The sequence below is a fragment of the Cygnus olor genome, chromosome 19, assembly GCF_009769625.2.
Source record: "Cygnus olor isolate bCygOlo1 chromosome 19, bCygOlo1.pri.v2, whole genome shotgun sequence".
NCBI classification, from domain to species: domain Eukaryota; kingdom Metazoa; phylum Chordata; class Aves; order Anseriformes; family Anatidae; genus Cygnus; species Cygnus olor.
Genome location: NC_049187.1, coordinates 9,206,703 through 9,224,587, shown reverse-complemented (window position 1 = coordinate 9,224,587; position 17,885 = coordinate 9,206,703). Strand labels below are relative to the sequence as shown.

Sequence of the window (17,885 nt, the reverse complement as noted above, 5' to 3'; positions counted from 1 at the left end):
GGCTTTGAAAGTGCCCAAGTGCCAGCCCCTGACCACACACTTTACATCTGTTTTGAAGCTATGAAGAGAGGCTTCACTAGCGCAAAAACTTCAAGGCAAGGAGAGATGAAGGTTTCACAGATTTTTGTGTGTTCCTCTTAAAAGTTTATCTTAAATACAAATCAATAAGTGTGATTTTCAGAACTGCAGGACTTCTCTTCAGCTCTGCTTCAACCAAGGAGGCCCCGTACTACCAAAAAATTAGCCCCACTAGCCTTGTAATGCAGTCCTCTGGGCTATTTTGTTACACTGGTTATGTGGTGGAATGGAGACACAGAGGCAATTAATTATGTGGGAGAAAAAAAAGTTCTTTTTAATGTCACCTGTAGCTTTGTGGCATCTCTGTATTGATTACACCAGGGGGAAAACAGTAGATTACAAGCCAAGTTGGAGCACACTATCAATACATTTAATTGGAAATGAAAAGACAAGTTTGCTGGTTAATTAAGGACCATATCAAAAGAAGGCTAAAATTACTTGGAAAGAAAAAACTTTAAAAATTTCTCTGGCCCCAGAATGACCTCTACTGCTGTCCTAAGCTTTCTTTTGTATTCAGGGTAGCCAAATCTCTATGTCCTTTGCATGGAGAAACAGGAGCATAACTGATAGTGCCAGTAAGTAGAACAGCTCAGTATTCATTTAGTATGCCAGCGATTGTTATAACTCCTTAGCATAGAGAGGGTTTAAATAATCTCATCTGCAATTTTAATTCCCTATGCAAGAATAACTGGGCTATATGAAAGGCCTGTGCTGCTGATACTGCTAGAATGAAACAGCATCTTCTGACAGTTTCAGCATGGTAAAAGTTGGTGAGTGCTGTGCATTAGCGTTTTAATTATTGGATACACACAAATCATTTATTAGACATTGATTTGTTTTTTAAGAATGTTCTAGTAGTGTGAAAATAGCTGGTAATTAACCCATGATTAGATAGATTTACCTCCCTTAGAAAAGCAGGGGAATCTCTGAAAGCTTACATTCATCAACCATTTCACTGTTCATCCTAAAAAGTCAAAAGTGTGTATGAGACAAAGAAACGTTCATTTGGAAAGAATCAAACAAATCCTCCAGAATTCTGTCTGGAAAAAATGAAAATAAGGATTTCAGATGTGTAAGATTTAGGATTGTGCTTGTGATTTTATTAGATTCTTAAGCTGTATCCAAAGGAGCAGACAGCTAATTGGGTACTAGATGTTCATTAGCTGTTTAGAAAAGCAATATTGGTAGAGAAAAAACCAAATCCTAAGAACAGCTTGAGCTGTTGCTTTGATAGTTTCACATAATATATCACAGCATCAAGTTCTAAATTCTACAGTGGTCCTGAATCTGGCAGCTGCTGATAGCCAGTACTTCTGGGGAAAATACAATTTATCAAATGTGCGTTAGCACAGGAAGAGAAGAAAAGACATAGAAAACATCAAGCAGTATCTCTATTCATCCAAAAATGGGATGTTATTTCCATTAGACGGTTACTCTTGGCGCCTATTTCAGCTGCAGCTTTCCCTGTGGTAAAGTTCACTGTTCTCATTGTTCTGGATGGGAAAGTCTGGAGGGAAATTTCAGTGGAGTGACAACTGTGCCTTTTGTGAGTTCACCTTCTGAAGTTGGAGGTGTGAAGTTGCAGCCTCTAAATTTGTGCATTCGAATAATCGTGGAAGAATTATTATTTCCATTTCCACAACAGCTTTCAGCCAAGGACTTCAAATCACCTACTTGCCACAGATGAATTAAATTTCCACCTGGCAGGTACAGAAATATTATTATCCATCATGTTAGAAAAGGGAGGTTTTGTGGCAGTGCACAGCTAGGAAACACCCCACACTTTCCAGCTCTCTGTCCCGTCTCATTCCCAGGATCTCCCTTGTGGGGTGCAGGTTCAAAGTTAGGGATCTTGCATAAAAATCCTGGGCTCACCAAAAACAAGGGACAGGCTTCTGCTGGCTCCTATGTCGCTGGGATTTCACCCTGTAGCTCAGCTTGTCGGCTGACAAATTATTATATTTACTGCACTTTTACAATGGAGCTCTTAATAAAGAGACTTTCCTTTAAAAGCAAACAAGAAAGAACGGAAATGAGCCGCACAGTAATCAGATGAGTTTGTGTGGCAAACAAGACTGGCTGGCTTGAATTTCTCATTCGGATGCTATTCAATGCCACTGTTATTTCTGAGCACGATGGTGCAGCCAAGTCTGGAAATGGAGGGATTTGAAAAACAACAGGGAGAAATTCCATATCCCCTACCTGCCCTTGTGAAATGTTGCGAGAGACCTGGGGATAATTATTACAGGACTGTACCGATTGCAATCTGGGTCTGCACCAGGTGACAAGGGGTTAAGCCTGAGTTATTTTGAGAAATAGATTTTACCTTATTTTCCTGTGTTTCCTACTTTGCAGACTTACATTCTGTGGCTTTACTACTTAATCCCCACTGTAGTAATAAAATTTTTTAATCCTGTGTTTAAAATATGAGATTTACTTGTCAAAATCTGGATATACGGCAGGAATTATAATCGCTGTTCAGCAAAAGCAATTCGCCTCAAGTTCAGGCTGGTGTTTGGAAGAGTTTGTCAGGTGCTTTATGTTAGCGCTGGAGGTATGCTGATTGCTGAGGTCAGAGCAGCTTTCCCCTGGTGCTGGGGATAAGAGAAGTTCCCAAGCATTTCACAGGTACCAGCTCAGGTTTCCCTTTTTTTTCCCCCCTCTCTTTTTTTTTTTTTTTTTTATTTTGGTGGTGCTAACAGTAACACCAGCTCCCTCAGACAGCACCTGCCAGGCAATTACTGCCAGACAATTAATGTGTAAAGTCTCTCTCCAGAACTGAAACGCAGAGCCAGTTTGCCATGTCAGCACCTCGCAGCCACCGCTGGGCACCACGCAGTAAGGCCTTTTACACAAGACGTCAGTCAGGGCACCTTAGGGAGGGAAGTGCTGCCGGGAGCATCCTGCAAGCCACAGACAGGGCCTGGCCACTTCAATATTAAACTTGAAATATATTCTTCTCTTGAAGAAAATTTATTGTCTTTGCCCGATATTTATTCAGAGCAGATTTGGAGTGTGCTGCCCACACCTGTCATATAGTAATATGACTGAAATGATTAAACTTTTATATTTTCATGTGGTAAAAATTAATACCAATAGTCCTGAGCTGTTTAGTGAATTCTTAAATAGCAGTGAGTTCCCATACCTATATCTGCACCTAGTAAGCGCTTATTGGCATAATTCTGTTTCCAACAGAAGCATCTCTAGGAAAAAGGGTAGAGTGCCGCTTTATCAGCTGTTACATCTGATTTTCCTGTGTTTGGTCGGTTCCCAGCAAATAAGCTGGGAATGAATTTGTCACAACACCTCCCAGTGCTGATCATATCCCACTTGGAACAAAAGAACACTGCTTGGATTTGTTCCTTTGGTTGTTGCTCATTTGTTTTGTTTTGATTTCTTTTTTTTCACCTCTCCAGTTCATCTCACTTTATTGATTCAAAAATTTGGTGCCTGGAGAGGAAAGAAATGTCATGCTGTGAGCTAACCTGCATGTGTGGCAGGAGAGGCTAGTTGTTCTGGGGTTAGTCCTTACTGAATTCCAAGCATTATTATTATTTCAAGCATTGCTTTCAGGTCATATCTAAATGAGCTACTCTTTCAACAGAACATCCCTTTGTCTTGTGCAACGGCAAGAACGTTTTCCCTTTCTGGCTAAAAGGTTTAAATCTAGATGAGGGCGAAAAATCTAGGACTAGTGATTATTTTTTCTTAATGGAAAAATATAAGTAACTATCAACTAAATCATCCCTCATGCTAGACATGACAGGCTTAAGCAGTTTGAAATGATTTGTTTTTAAATGATATTATGATTTCGTGGTTGGGACCGTAATACTTTGTGCATCACCAGGCCCTGCACATCAGCCCCCTTCCTTACCCAGCAGAGATGCCATCAAGTAGCAATTGTGGACACGTTACTAGCCGTGGAGATAAAATTACACATTTTTGTTTGAATAATGCCCACTGCAGATGACACACACTGCGTGGGGCTGGCTTTACCCAGGGGACAGAGCTGCCCTGCCTGCTCCTGAGAGCTGCCCTGGTGGCATCTTCCTGGCCAGACCACGGGCGCACAGCTGCTGGCTGTCCCAGTCACGTCACACCTGCCTCCAGGTTTTCTCCCTGTTGGTTAAGCTTTTTGCTTTGTTTGTGCAAACACGCTTCAAGAAACACATCAAAACCCTTTAAAATGCAATCAGCCCACAGTTGAAAATCGTCGTCTCTGCTCAGGCCTCCCTGAGCCGAACACCTGTGCCACAGAAGGGGCACTTCCAGCTCCAGCAGCTTGAAAAAACAGAGAGATTTTCCTGCCTCTTTGAACCCAGCACAAACTCCCTTCCCAGCAAGTCCAGCAGCATCTTTATCCAAATACTGTGACCTAAACTGCAACAAATGCAGCCAACCCTTCCATCAAGAAAGGCTTAATTTATTGTGAGCAAAGAACAACAAATCATGGACTTTCAAATTTATGGCCCCCAGGATCTGAATTGGCCGTACAGCAAAGCAGCCTTTCCGGCACTCTATTCATTTCTTTAATAAAGTTGAAAATGTAAAATATGCATGCATGCAGAGCCACCCGATCTGAATTTTATGTAAAGTGCACAATAAGTTTATGGATGGTAGCAACATATGACTCCTTGTAATTTCATTATGTAGAAAGACACAGTTGGGATCTCTTAGGCCCCTATTTAAACATTTATGAATTAAATAATAGAATGCGTGCAAGACCGGGATTGGAGAACATCGTTTTCCAACAGGCAGAATTGATGGGGAAGGGTCTCAGTGGTTTGAGGCTGTAAGAGTCTCTTTGTCACCCAGTTAGGAGAGAGAATCTGACAGGGAAACAAACAAACCTGACGAGATAGGGAGAAAGAAAAATTTAATGCAAATTTAGGACCCTTGAACAGTCCCACCCTGAGCTTCAGGTAGTTCTAGAGTCAAACCCGGGTGCAAACGTTAACACTTGCATCTGTCACCCCTAATGGATGCATGAGGGCAGGCTCTTGCTTTCCTCGGTCTGTTACTAGCGCAGCATCAAAGTCGCACAGCAGGCAGAAGATCCCTGTCAAACTGACAACGCAAAAAGGAAGGCACCAGAGAGCTGAAAACCAACCAAGAGTCCGCTGACGAGGTGCAAAGACTTCGTTGGTGTGCCACGCTCGGACACCACGCAGCAGCGAACACAGGACACGTACCACGGAGCAGAGCAGAGAACCCTGCAGCGCTGTTTGCAGTGCAAATCCGTCCTCACTAAGCTCCCCATCCCTTGGCTCTCCCTTCCGGATCTCTCCCTGAATCCCCACAGGAGCAGATGATACAGATTCATCACCTTGTGACACTGACGTGTGAGCTTCTCCATGGCCCTTCCCAGAGGAAATTTAAGGACGCGATCAGGCACATCCAGCTAGCTCCACTCAACCCGCACCCTGCTCTTGGGACCTCGTGGGACTGATGGCAGCACCCAACAGCCACAGAGGGACCCCCACAGCTCCAATCTGTCACTTCAGAGCATCTAGTGGTTACTACCTCAGCTGCACGCATACACTATGTACAAGCCTTTACAATAGTGTCAGAGAAAAATAAATATTCTTGCCCCCGCCTCCCTGGCCCTACCCCCTGCCCTGACAAAAAAATCTTGTGTTTAATTCCATTAAGCACCTATCTCAAGTGCCTTTGTAAAATAGTTTGATCACAGTGGCAGTATAACCAAGGAAGGAAAACGATTGAGTACATTTTGGTGTTACGATGGTATGCACGGGACATTTCATACCCTGAGTTAAGTAAACTCTAACCTGCTTGGGCAATACTTTTCGGTCAATAGAAATGCCATTATTTAGACTATCACAATCAATAAATTGGATTATGCTTTTGCAAGTGAAAGGGCTGTTATTTTTCATACAGTTTGTCAATAAGCTCTAGGTTATGAGATATATGAAAGGTATTCTACGCAGGCCAGAGAGTTATGAGCTCTCAGGTGGATGAATTATTTAAGTTCTTTTCACTTCTATAAAAAAATAAATACAGGGATGGTCAAAACGGATGCCATAAATTGTGCTTTTGATGTAGGATTTCCATCTTTTCTTGTCTGTTCTAAAAAGCCTGGGCTCTTTGGCAAAAGGATTTTTAGTACATTTGCATCCACGCAGGGAAAGACGTTACTATATACTGAAATAGCCTCCCTTGAACTGGACTTACAGGTGAAGACTTACTACATACGAGAACTGAGAGGCAAAAGAAGTGTGCAGTTCTGGCTGGAAGGAACAGCGCAGGCTTCCCAAGCTGAAGCCTTTTCTCCTCCAGTAAGGTTGGCTTCCAAACCAATACAGGGGTGCTGCTCTCTACAGATAAGAAGCACTGCCTCCTAACGGAGAGCTCTGGCAGCCTTCCCGCAGGACACCACGCTGGGTGCTGGGGGCCGTGTTGCACCCCCAGACGCTCGTGCACCCAACCTTGGAGTACGAGGAGGGGATGAAGCTCGCTGCCGCCAGCCTGGCCGAAGCTGCATCAGCTGGGGAGCTGCAGCGACTGAGGACATTGATTCCCTCCCCCTTGTTCCTTCCAGGAAGACTCACAGCCACACTCCCCAGCGTATCTAGGGCAGGAAAAAGGCAAAAGGGCAGAATTTACCTGCCATTTTTCCTTGACAGCTCCCCCTGTCATTCCTCCGGCTTTGCCACAGTCTGGAGATTACCTGTCCCCATGAGCTATTGTAAGGAAACCCCAGCAAAGGAAACCGCAATTCATTGCAAATAGAAATGAGTTATTCAATGCTACAATAAAACCTGTGTAATATGGACACGGAGCTCTTATGTCGCCCTGGTTTGAAATCTGTCTTGTGGTCTGCCCCTTCTCTTTGGCTCCAGTAATTCTCTCCAGCCCTCACTCACCACTTCAGCAGAGCTCTCTGCCCTGGCACTCCACTCTGACATGATCCTTTATTTAGCCTTAATGTGCTCTGTATACCTCATCAGCACGTTCGATATATATATATTTTCATTCACAAGTGTGCTCAGAAGAGCCAGGTCAGAGAACGGGGCCTCCTTGTTGCCAGATGCTGCAGGGACGTGTAAACAGGAGGGGAGTTCTTACGTCCAATCTCACATTAGGATATTGCTTCCTTCTCCCCACCAGCACGCACTTGAAGCCTGCTCTGTCCTTGCCGTTTCCTTACCAATCCACTCTACTTAATACCTTTTTCATAAGGAGTTTTAAATTATAAGTCTAAATGAGGCCAATAAATTATACTTCATAAAATTCTGTGCACATCATTTTCTGGCAGAAAAGGCTCCAAAGAAATATTTTCTATGCCACCACCTATGTTCCCATCCCTTTGCAATATAACATTTATTCTAATATTAAAATGGCAGCTGCTCTATAAATTGTGAATCATTAGCACTCTTCATTGATTTTTCCCTTGCAGCCTGCAACCCTGGGCAGCGACTGTGTGTGAATATCAGTCTATTGGATTGAGATTCATATCCTATTTGAGGGTCAAAGACCGAGACCTCATGAGCTTGAACTTCTATCAGCCTAAAGCTGATCAATACCTGGAGATATATTTGATCCTGGCTGCTAGCACAGATTAAGTGGCCATAAATACAATCAAAAACGTGAGGCTACTGGGATAAGTGCCGGGGGAGCGGGAGCACGGCAGCGCCAATGCCAGCTCCAGCGGGCTTCCCTGGGTGCTGCGCTTGCAGGGAGCGGGCTGGAGGCTCAGCCTGGCACCCAGCCCTGCTGACGGAAGAGGGAAGGAGGATTTGGCACTTCAGGGACCTTACAAACACCGTGGGGTGCCTTGTTGCTTTCTAGGATCAGTGTCCAGGCTTGGGCATAGCAGCCCTTCTGGGCGCAGAGCAGGCAGGAGCCTGGAGGCGAGGAGGACCACAGACAGAGGGTGCCAGAGCCAGCCACAGCCGCCACCGCGCCCGGTGCGGGCACACCGGGAAGGTTGACCAGGAAACATCGGATTGATTGAATAATTTCACTTTTTTCTGCCTCTTTCCTCTCACCCTCCTCTGCCATCTGACCAAGCAAAACTTTAAACATGTGATTAAAATGACCTATTAAAGAGGAGAGACTTGTTGCATTTGAGTATATTAATGGTGATTCTGTACTGGCTGAGGTAGAAAAAAATCCATAATCATAAGCCTTATTAAAGAACAATATCCTTCGAGAGCTTTTTGTTTTCCCCTTTAGGTAATGCGAAGCCTTGAAAAATAGACATAGAAAGAAATAGAGGCATTGTGTGGCACTGCTACAGAGACGATGGCACTCGGGGAAATTGCCTTCCTATTTTTAGGCATGTTTACAACATGCCTATTTGCAGTATTACCTTTGATCCTAAACTCTAATTTAAAGGATTCTTTTTATAAGCCTGGGAGATCCAGAATGGAAATAATTAGAGGCATGACGTGAAGTCAATGGGACTCTTTGGAGAAAGCAAGGGACTCACTCTGTATAAAGCAGTTGCAAGAGGGGATGTAGGATGTGATCTGTGTCTGGATGGGGCAAAGGGCAGAAGCCACCGCTTGCCACGCATGGGGAAGGAACCATTGCAGTCATGTGCAGGGCACAGCATCCTAAACCAGCACCTCCTCAGCTGATGTCGGGGAGCAGCACTGCCCGGTCACACTCAAATGCAGCCTGGTGTTTATGTTTACGTGGCTCCATGTCCTTGTGGTGTCCTTGTGGGAAGAGACTTCATTATCATAAAGAATATGTTTTTATTCCACTACATAAGTACTACTTATTATAGTCTCATATATTTTCTGACACAACCAAGGGGTCTTTATTGTTGTACATCAAGGTCACTGACAAGTAATATATTCAATCTATTAAGTTATTAGGAGATAAATAATTTGGATGCAAGCTGAACTCTGAACTTTTACCTTTTCCCCTGACAGACGGGTAGTTTCTTGGCGTTCATACTAATCTCGCCTGTGCTTGAATAGTAATTCCATTAGGGTTATGGCTGCAGCTGTACATATGCAATGACCTCAAATACAATTTCTTTATGGAGATGGGCAATAGGAATATTAAAATTTTAAGCCAAAGAGGATGTAATTTAACTTTACATTATTTATTGTGGACACAAATCCTTTATAATATTAAAGGATAAAGAATTAATAAAAGAAAGATCCCATAAACAATCCATAAAGTCAAATGTAGTTCCTGATTTAATGCAATTGCTTTTTAGTGTCTTCTAGTCACAGACTCGCACCTCATTAAAAAAAAAAAAAGTCGGGAATCAAGAACATCCTGGCAGACTTGAGGGTCCCTGGGTGTTTTAGGAAGCTCCACTGCACCTGCTAAGCAGGGTGTGGCTCTCTGCAGGCCCTCAGAGCTGGCCCACACGAGGTAGGTCCTGGCACTGCCAGGAGCCCTTGGGCTAGGCAGTGCCCCAGGCTGGATCACCAGCATTTGGGAGCTCTGATTTTTCCCCACCCTAATGCTCTACCAAAAAGTTTTCATTCCTGATACGACTTAGCTGCAGAAACTGCGTGCCTTGGAGGTTTTAATAGGTGGACATCATGGGCTGACTTTGGAGCATCATCCCCAAGTGCCATGGCAGGGAGGTGGCTATGGCCTGGACTGACGTTATCCTGCACAAAATTGCAATCCTGGTGTCAAGAAAGCCAAAATCACATCGTATATTTAATAGGTGTCGACAATCAACGTGTTAAAGCTGTTCTCATATCAATCCTTTCTAATTCAGACATGCCCTCCTCGATCAGGGAATTTGCAACTGGGTAAATAAAGTGCCTGCAGCACTGCCCAGGGAGCTCTGGGTGCAGCTGCAGGTTGGCAGGGCACTGGGCAGGAGGGAGCCCCCCCAAACCATGAGCACGGGCAGTAAAACACACTCCTCTCACAGGATGCTTCCACAGCTCCTCCAGCCTGGCTGCACGGGGCCGTTTCCAGAAACGAGGACAGCGGGTTGTGTCACCTGGACCCTAAGATTCATGCACCTCGTGCTGTAGTGCACAACAAGGAAATAGCTGTGATTATTACTTTTTACTCCGCCCACTTACACCACGGTTTAGCTTTTACATATGACAAAGATGCTGCTCTAATTACCTCCCGGGCTTTCTAGAACCATCATTAACTCATTTTACGTTTCTCTCCCAAGAACTAGCTTTGTGAGTCCTGCCTCTAACTGCTGGTGCTGCTTTATTCCTCCTGCTGAAAGCAGAAGTCAGCCCCATCTGGGGGGTAACGCTACTGCAGCCAGAGTTCACGCTCTCCTTTTCACATTCTCCATTCTTGCCTCCTTTTCCCCCCTCCTCCTCATTTATCATCCCCTGCCCACACCCTTTCACCACTCCTTAGGGTCTTCCTCCAACCAGAAGTCCCCTGGGCACCAGCCCCCGGTGCCCAGCTCCTACGGCTGGCACAGGGGCGTCCCTCAGCCCCCAGAAAGTGGGAGCTTTGCCCGCAGACAACATTTGTGAATGTTTTCACACCACTATGGGACAATAAATCAGTTTGATTCAAACTTGATGTTTTTATCAGGTTGTATTTTTTTTCCCCCCCCTCCAGTGTCTGTTGGGCATTTGGGCTGTCCAGCTCTGCTGCTGTTACAAACACCAGCTTCTGTATTGCAAGTGATGAGCAAAATTCACTTAACACTACTTTACCACTTTTAAATCAAATCTCCCACATGCACTATTAATTTAGATCTAATCAGAACTACTGCACATGGAATAATTACCCATTGATTACAAGGGACATATTTATTGAAGATAAATCATACCTAGTATATTACGTGGCTGTTAATCCTCCTCTGGCATGCTTTAAATAATTAATTGGTGGTTATTGAACTCGCAAAAAGAGTCATTAAGTAGTTAGACTGCAGAGAAGTTGTTCTGCGTGGTATTGCTCTTGCTTTTGAGAGCGGACACGTGAAGCCAAGCAGGGCAAAGAGCTTGAGGACTCTGAGCAGCCAGTCACTTACCAAGTCTGATATTCAGTAAAGCCACACCAGCAACAGACAGGGGCCCTCAGTACAACACTGATAACTGGACTCGCTGCCCAGAGACTCCCTGTGATGGTCTCAGGCCCTTCTGAGTGCTGCCCAACGCGGGTCTACTGCTGGGGAGCTGGGTGGGAGCTGCCCGGGGCCGGGGAGCACAGGCACTCGCTCTGATAGAGGCAGGGGTTGGCTTTGCTGCTGCAAATCAGAAGAATGACACGGATTTGTGGCCTATCATCTTTGGCAGCCTCCTTTAAACTGCTTATTTTAAAACAGGATAAACAGAGGATTAATAACCTTGCCGAGCACAGACAGCCCGGTTCCTCCCAGGTCAAAGGGAGCAGGGAAGCCTCTGCAGCATCCTCCCCGCCTCATCCCCAGCAGCTGGGTGACAGCTTTGCCCCCAGTTCCAGCACCCTGCCTGCCTCCCCCATGCTCCTGCCCCCTCCCCAGCAGCGTGTCTGGCACAGCCAGGGGGCACAGCCCTGCTCCCAGGGGGGCACAGCTTCCCCCCATCGCCCCTGTGCCCACTGATGCTTCCCACGTAAGGTCTGGAGGGACAGTGCAATCCCAGGGCACCTGCAAGTGTCCAAGGAAAGCTCTACTCCCAAAGGAAGACCTGGCCCCAAAAAACGTGCCCCAAATGTGAGCCATGTCCACCCCAGCCCCCAGAATGGTGTCCTGCAGGCACAGGGCATGCCCCGATTCAGCTGTAGGAATGAGGCCGTGCTGATAGCCAGCTTTCCCCTGCACCGCTTGGATTAGGTGGGTGAGATTTATGGGGATCAATCTGAATATTTTATGAATCTTCAAAATAAAATCATTTCAAGGTCAAGTCATTTTTCAGAGGGATCGAGACTTTGCTTCCCCTCCTTCCCTCCCCCCTCCCCCCCCCCCCAAGTTGGATAGCAATGCAGGTTCAGAGCACATTTGCAAGTTAAAGCTGTCACTAAATGCACCATCTCACCCGCTAAACACAAACAAGTATTTGCTAGTGAGCAACTGCACAGCATAAGGGGTTATTTCATGCAAGTGCCTGCATTGCTCACTCATTTCAGGGCAGATTTTCCACCCAGCACCAGTGGAGAGCCCCAGAGAGACTCCGGGTAGGGTGGAGGGGTGGGTGAGGACGAGCAGGAAGGTCCCTTTCACACTTCTCCTGCAAGACCTTGCTGACTTGGAAATGCCACATTTTCAGCAAAGCAGCAGCACATCCAATAAATCACATCTGCACACGGCTTTATTCAGAGGCACTGACAGTTTAGGATTGACGACACCCAGGGCAACCTCGTGTCAAGCACTCCTAATGAAAACTATCCCATTTTGCTCCAGTAGTAGCAGCTGCCAACAGACATAATCTACTGGCATATGGAGAAGGCCATGCTAATCCCTGCAAGGTCATTAACAAGAGGGTGAAAATTACATGCAAAGCACCAGCTGTGGCATCCCCTGCTCCCTCACACTTGATGTAGCAGGGGCAACAGAGGTGAAAAATGCAAGTACATCTCAGCAGGCCGAGCGTTTCTGTTAAGAGCGCAGCTATTTTCTCCCTTCCCCAGACCAAGGTTTGGTCCTGCTGAAATTCCTCCCGTGCAGGAGAGCTGCCTTTTAGCAGCGTTGCCTGGATTTGCAGTCAGAAGTGACTCAGGGGAGATGAGTCCTGCAGGGACCTCATCTTCTGTGTCCGTGCAGTGCTTTGCACTCGTAAACTCTTTGCACAGGTAAATCCATCCCCCAAACACTCGTTCATGCCCTGGCTGGCCGGGACACCAGACAGACACCTGAGCACTGCACTGCCAGGTCTGCAGAGCACAGTGGTCCGATACTGCAGCAAGGAGCAGCACTACACAGGGCAAACAGGAAACATCTCCACCCCATCTTCCCTCCAGCCCTTAATCTGCCAATAAACTCTGTCCCCGTGGGCTTCCCTCAGATGTGCGTACTGTAACATTGACATGCACGTGAGCTCTGCTTCCATCATCCCAAACTCCCTCCCAAAGAATACCCTACCCTCATATTTGCTTGGGAACTCAGGTTCTGTTTTTGTCTTTCCATTACACCACACAAACATTTTTATAAGCAATAAATCAAAGAGTCTGTTAAACAACCCCAGCAACTACCTAAAACAAATCTTTTCCAATTTAAATCCCAGCCTGCCTAATGATCAATCCCATAAACCCCATTATTGTTAACATTACTTTGGGTAATGTTTAAAAACATTAATTTAAAAAAATGTAATAGGAAAAAAGCTCTTTAAATAGACAAAAAGATAAATGGTCTCCAGCAGCATGACCTTTTTCCATACCACAGTGACATTGAATCATTTTAAAGATATTTACATTTTCACTCTTCCTTGGAAAAATGTTGACAAGGCTTTCACGGGCCATAATGGATACCTGCAGCATCTATGGAAAGTGTAACTGCATCAAGAGCCCTTCCTTAATCCCTCTTCCCTGCTTCACGCAAAACAGCTTTAATTAATGGAGGCGAGGTGACTTCAGAGCAAGGCTTCTCATTAACACGACTGATCTGTGGGAGGTGACACAGCTCCCCAAAACACACTGAATGCAACCTGCAGCTATTCTTTAGCACCAGCATCTTTCTACCTCAAGCACGTGTGTTTTTAGCTCTGCTTTTCAAGGCTGGATTTGACCTCAGGGCCTGTAACTACCCTCAGGCTGTGGGGTCTGCCTGTGACAGCTGAAGAACACCCGAGATAAGGAATGCCTGGCTTCGCTTTCCAGCCCACCGGTGAGGGCGGCACCGTGGCACATCACACATGACACACAGAGTTCAGCAGACACACAGGGTACATAACTCGTATGCACACAGGGAGCAGAGAAACCTTTCAGAAACGATGCCTGCACACCCACGTGGCCTGGAGCAGCAGGCTGGAGCCATGGCTCTGCCCACAGAGGTACCACACTGATACCCGCAGCTCCACAAAGCCTCTCCCCGTGCAGGGCACCTTCCTGTGCTCGGGCAGGGCCAGGGACAGCTTTGAAAGCATTGAGATCCGGGTGGTTTTCCCTCTCCCCATGCCCTGGTGGAGGACAATCACTCAGGTCCTTTCACTGGGAAGAAAAGGATCTCCCTGGAGAGGCAGGCGCTGGCTCCAGGCCTTCATCAGCCCCAGCCACGTCTCCCTGCCCTCTGCCCCAGCAGGGAGCGCACAGCCCTACCGGGGCTCCCTGCGCTGCAACTCGATCCCTGCATGCCCTGATACAATATTTATGGAAGGAGCACGCCAGCCCACGCACCACAGAAGCTATCGCTTTCCAGCTGTGCTATGCCTGCAGGAGAAGCAGGGGCTCGCCTCGACTGCAGCGTGCCCCAGCCCTACAGACACACACGGGTACAGAATCACCTCGCACCTGGATCTACCGTCCCCAGTCCCAGGCAGGTTTTGGGGCACAGGGACACCTCTTGGGCTGCAAACCCGAGGCAGTGCCAATACCAAGCATCAGCTGCAAAACTCCAAGCTTTGATATTTCAGTAGCAGCTTCTGTGAGTGCCATGGGTCACACGGAAATGCAGGAGCCTGTGGTGCTCTGCTTGGTCCGAGCAGTGTAGCTCGCACAGAGGACATAACCCTCCTTTTTGTACTGAAGGGCGAAAGAAATACCCCATCTGAACAGAGCACATCCAATTAGTGCTCCTGAGTTAATGAGATGCTTCAACTAACACAAGGGATTTTTTTTCCCCCCCTGAAAATGATGATTGTCCTGTTGGCAAATCCAATGATAACAAAACCTGCACAAATCTGTTCTGATGGGTCTGGGCTACTGTTGTGCCTCCAGACCGAGCCACTGCTGTCCCACAGCCCTGTTTCTGCAGCACAGCTAATGTCGGCATCCCACGATTAGCAGGCAGCATATTAATCCGTGCAAATAAATGAGTCTGGTCCTCTAGTCCAGAAAAACACTTGGGGGACCAATTCTTTATTTCTGAGTGTGTGATTAGTACAAATTAAAACCAGAATAAGTTTTAATTCTGCCATATCGGGCAGCTTCATCAGAACAATCTTATCCCCCAGAGCCAAGTCCCAGTAAGAGCATAACGGGGAACGTTTCAACAACCAGCATGATTAGGATACTCCAGGAAAATTAATTTTTAAGCTCACAGCAACCTCCTGTCAGGAACAGGACACAGCGAGGACACCACGATCAGAGTGAAAACGAGAAGGCTGTGCCAAGTGCTGCCGGTGGCAAGGAGCAAAAGCAGGGCCTGGCTCTGCCCCAGCTGAATCAGGCTCATAAAAGTCCCATTTACTATGGGGCCAATTCGGAAGGATAAACTCAACAACTGGAGCCCCATCCCCACATGCTGGGGCCTCACATGGCCGGGGGCTGCCCACGTCCCTCTGTCTTGCAACGCAGGGGTTGCTTCTGAGACAACAAAACAAACACCAGTAAATCCTGGCCCAGGTTGTGGCATACAGAAGGAAAACCAGCCACATTTGTGTCCTCGCAAAACGGAACCATTAAACAACTGCAGCCCCCCAAACTGCGGCTGTGTTAAAGGGCAGGCCTGTTATACACCCAGCCATGATCACCTGAGCTAAGCTTTTTATTGTTGTTACTCTTCCATTTACAGTTCAGAAAGTCACAAGTTGGGATCCAACCTCCCCGTGGATAGAAGTCACACGTCGCTCAGCCCATGGCCCACACAAAGGCCAGGATGACCCCAGGGAAGGCCCAAGCACCCCAGGGAAAGTCTAAGCACCATGACCCAGAGGTGAAACCAGCCCCAACCCATGCCTTTGGGACAAGCCCCGCAGCCCCCCACTGACCTGCAGTACTGAGAACAGGCTGAGGCCCAAGTCCAACACAGGCACCAAGGCTGAGCCCGTGCTGTGGGAGGGATGTGGTGGAGCAGTAAGAACATAGCCCAGAGTTTAGGAGCCATTAAATGCCCCTGGCCTCACCTGCAGAGTCCAGGTGGCAGTGGTTGGGGCGGGTCCCTCCTTAGGGAGGCTGGGGAAGATCAGCCCTCGCAGGTGGGAACCAGGCTTCCACCCCAAACATGACACAGCCCCTGGGGCCCATTTCACCCCGCTGCTTCTCTGTACCTCAGCTAAATGCCCCCTGATTTACCCTGGTGTAAGAGGGGGGAGCCTGGTGTTGCACCCCCATGCCTGCCGTTAATGAGTATTCCCCCGACGTGCTCTTTCCATAGATTGAGACCCACATCCTCCCTCAGCAAAACAGAAGTGATTCCTGAATTAATTTAGATTTCCCGCTGCCCTGTTAGACCAGCTGGATATGGCACGCTTCATCTTCTCTGCAAACAGTGCCGCCGTCCCTCCGGGACACTCAGCACTTTATAAACCTGTCAAGCCCTTAAAGCAGGCGACCGTGAGGCTTCGCCACACAACGCGTGGAGGTTTGTGGCCACACACACGCTGGCCAGCCCCGGAGAGCAAAACCAGCACTGAGGGCTTTGCGAGTTTGGGGATGTTGTTTTGTGCCATGGTTTCATTTAGGAGCAAGAAAAAAAAATGCACTGCATGATTTATTTTAAAGCATCCAAGCTGCTGCAAACTGCAACGCTTTGAGAGCATATGTATATACATGGGAAAGAGGAGATTGTCTCCAAAGCCATTTGCATTCGTTCCCCTCCCTCCCTCACGCGGTGTTTTGCAAAGGACTCATCCTGGAGACAGCGGGAGTACCTGCAACTTCTGTGGGCATCAGAGACCTCTGGGTGCACAGCACCCGATCCAGAAGGTGTTCATTTGCAAAACACGCTGTCCTGCCAGCTCCCCTGCTAGCACCTCCAAGGCTGATTTATTTCCTCTCTTCTTCCCGCAAGCTTCCCCAGACATGTTTTGCATGACCAGCATCGATTCGGCATCTCGCCACCTGCCTCGGGACGAGGGCTCCCCGCCACCCCTGGTGCTCCTGGGGGGTCCCCAGAGGGGTGCAGGTGACGCGTGCCCCATGCGTGTCCCCGGGGCTGCTGCTGCTGCTGCTGCTGCTGGGCCCAACGCGGGGTCTGGGTGCTGGATAGAGCCCAGCTGGAGCAGCCGCCTCACCGCCCCCGCGGCCGTTTGCGCAGCCGAACAGGTCGGCGTCTGATGGAGGCTCTGCCGTTTGGGTCCCCGAGGGATTACGATGTGACTGCAGCAGGTTCCGGCTATTCTCCGCGGCCCGGCGTGTTGTTGCTTCATTAAATGCCAAATTGTTACATTAATTCTAACTGCCCTGTAGAGATGTAGCTGTCAGGAATGATTTACTCGCCTCCAGCTGACTCAAACACTTTCTGCAGGCTCCTGCAGGCGGAGGAGCCGGGGAGGGCAGAGCCTGGGGACGCGGGACGCATGTCCAGCCAGGCAGCGGCAGCAAGTGGCTGCGACGTCCCTGAGGAGACAGAGACGCTTCTCAGACCGCAGTGGAAAAATAACCGGGGAGCTAAAAAAAAATAGAAAAGGTGTGGAGTTTGTTTGTGTTTGGGCTGGGGACCAAGGTTGTCCGGTTAAAGCAGCATCGTTCCTGCGACACTCACCGAGCCACTTCTGTCCCAAGCCTGCGATTGCTGCTTCACACCAGGGAGGGGGACGATCACACACCGTGTCCCAAACCACCTCTACTTCCCCCCCTGCTTTCCTTGGGTTCAGAGCAGGAATCCCAGCGCCTCACAAACTGGGATCAGCCATGCAGGAAGGAGGCAGCCGGGTGTCCTCCGATTGGATCCGCAGCACCAGGGTCTGTTTCATCCGCTACTGGAAATTACCTGCATCTTCATTCAAAATGGAAAGAGAAATCATGTACAGAAACTGTGTTCTAACACGGAGAACTTCATTTAAATCCAGAAGCCTCACATACTTGGTTAT

The 17,885-nt window shown here is 47.7% G+C and overlaps 1 long non-coding RNA gene across 1 annotated transcript; it reads left to right on the top strand.

The window, feature by feature from the left end:
* Window positions 1-8,461: 8,461 nt before the first annotated feature.
* LOC121057471 lies at window positions 8,462-15,940 on the top strand. Its single transcript, XR_005813799.1, has 3 exons — window positions 8,462-9,701; window positions 10,012-10,014; window positions 15,849-15,940. It is a non-coding gene; the product is annotated as an uncharacterized LOC121057471 (long non-coding RNA).
* The last annotated feature ends 1,945 nt before the right edge of the window (window positions 15,941-17,885 follow it).